Raw genomic sequence first — 2,229 nt, 5'->3', positions numbered from 1 at the left:
TTCATCTTCATCTTCATCTTCATCTTCATCTTCATCTTCATCTTCATCTTCATCTTCATCTTCATCTTCATCTTCATCTTCATCTTCATCTTGTATGTATGTATTATTCACAAGTAAATATTAATTTAAACATATGATCATAATCATTTAATTTAATATATCTTCAATGTTGATAGATAATATTCAATTTCTTGATTAGACATCAAAATATTCATCAATTAATAAAATTTGGCAAAACGATGGTGGTTTTCTGCACACACAATTACACGAAATTCGAGCGTCGCAAGCTTGCGCATGAAATTGAACCAGAGAATGTTAATTTAATCAGAAGGCGCAAATGTTAAGTAACATTTTTTCAAGTACTACCCTGCAGGGAAACCGCGGACTATTGAATCAAATTTCTAGTTCCGTACTAGGTCTTTATCGCCAAAAAGGAACTAGTCCGATAGGAACTAGATCCCCACCAGTCCAAAATCGGCGAAAATTGGTACTTTTAAGAAACTAATTTTTTCAGTTTTTTTCACTACAAATCTATATCTAAAGTGACGAATTTAGAATTGGTTCGGAACTATAGAAAAAGGGATGCCGAATTTAGAACTATTTCGGAACTATCGAATAAGGGATGCAGCGGGGGGCTTGTTTACTTTACATAGATATGTGTTCGGCGTCTTTTTCGTTCAAATACGCTTCTATTCTGTGCTTCGCAGATGCTATTTCATAGTTTGGTAATACAAAACAAAGCTTTGTGTTAACATATTAACATCTTGGGGCCGTCTGGAATCTAACCAATAACAGCGAGCACCTCTGCAAAGTAAGCTACAGCAAGGTATGTAAACGTACATTTCTTACAATCATTCAAACTAATTTAATTTCAAATTGAAAAAAACGTTTCTTTGAAAATAATGTAAAATCGCACACGACAGAACTGAAGGGTTGAAAAATCATGATACTTTTTTCTTTCGTCTGTCGATTTTAGAACTGGTTCGGAACTATAGAATTTAAGACTAGTTCGGAACTATCGAAAAAGGGATGCAGCGGGGGGCAATTGACACTTCCTAGGACATCGCCATGTTAAATTCGCCAGTTGCTTGCATGCAAAAGAGATTTATCGCGAACCAGTACTGGGTCTAAATGTACTAGAAGCGCCCCAGTTCAGAACTAGAGATTTTCCCCACAGGGTAATTAGAAGATCTGAGATGCGAGAGTTCACCACTGAGATCAAGGAGTTCGCCACACCAATTTTAACTACCATATTCTATAGTGAAGTGAGAGGTTTGTGGCAAATTTACATAAATTAGCTGCCGTTGGTGATATATATTAGCAAATTTACGCCGTCAGCTTATGAGTACTGTGGCGTTTGCTGCAAAAATGTAGCTTGTTTTTTTGCAATTTTTTTCGCTGATTCAAAAACCAGTGGATGGGGTGGTATTTTTGTATTAATTAAATTTTATTTTTATTGTTGTTTATTAATACATATATCGCTAGCTTAGAGTGAAAAGTTGCTAAGTCCTATTTTAGAAATGTTACAGGAGAGGAAACAAAAAAAATCTTATAGCCAATTTCTTCAAGCATTTCGCAAAACTTTTAATACAACATTTTGGCTGTTTAAAGGAAAGCAAAACTTCATATAGGGATTCGAACTTTATTCAAAGATTTCATGCTATGTATTTTGGGCTTATAGGATTTTCGGTGCTTCTTATGGACTTTTGGAAAATTTTCCTTTCATTGAATTTAAACGAGAATAAATAATACGAAATACCTCCATCCTTTTCGATACAATACATTTTTAATTTCTCTAGCCTCCTGTATCAAAATATGAGTTTTCATAAAAAGTGGACTTGAAAACTTTTCAATCTAAGCTAGCGAAATGGACATAAGTACGTATATAAGTATTTTTGCATATACAAATCCATCATTCATTTATAGCTACATATGAGTAGTCCACTTGCAAAGTGCGCTATGTAAATTTTTTCGATTTTTATCTTTTGGTAGGTAACGTACCAGTATTTAAAGTACTTTCATGTCCACTAAAAACCCAGTGCAAAATCTTTCTTTATTCTGAAAAAATAGCATCAAATATTAACTACTCTTACAAAAGTCGTTATCATATTTATTTATACACTGAAAACTGATTTGGGTTGCATGGATTGTTAATGTTATGTTATTTACGTTATGCTATGTTATAATGTTATTAAGCTATTATTTATTATTATTATTATTATTATTATT

The sequence above is a fragment of the Rhagoletis pomonella genome, unplaced genomic scaffold, assembly GCF_013731165.1.
Source record: "Rhagoletis pomonella isolate Grant_MI unplaced genomic scaffold, Rhpom_1.0 Rhpom_scaffold_00173, whole genome shotgun sequence".
NCBI lineage: Eukaryota > Metazoa > Arthropoda > Insecta > Diptera > Tephritidae > Rhagoletis > Rhagoletis pomonella.
This window is presented reverse-complemented; position numbering follows the sequence as displayed.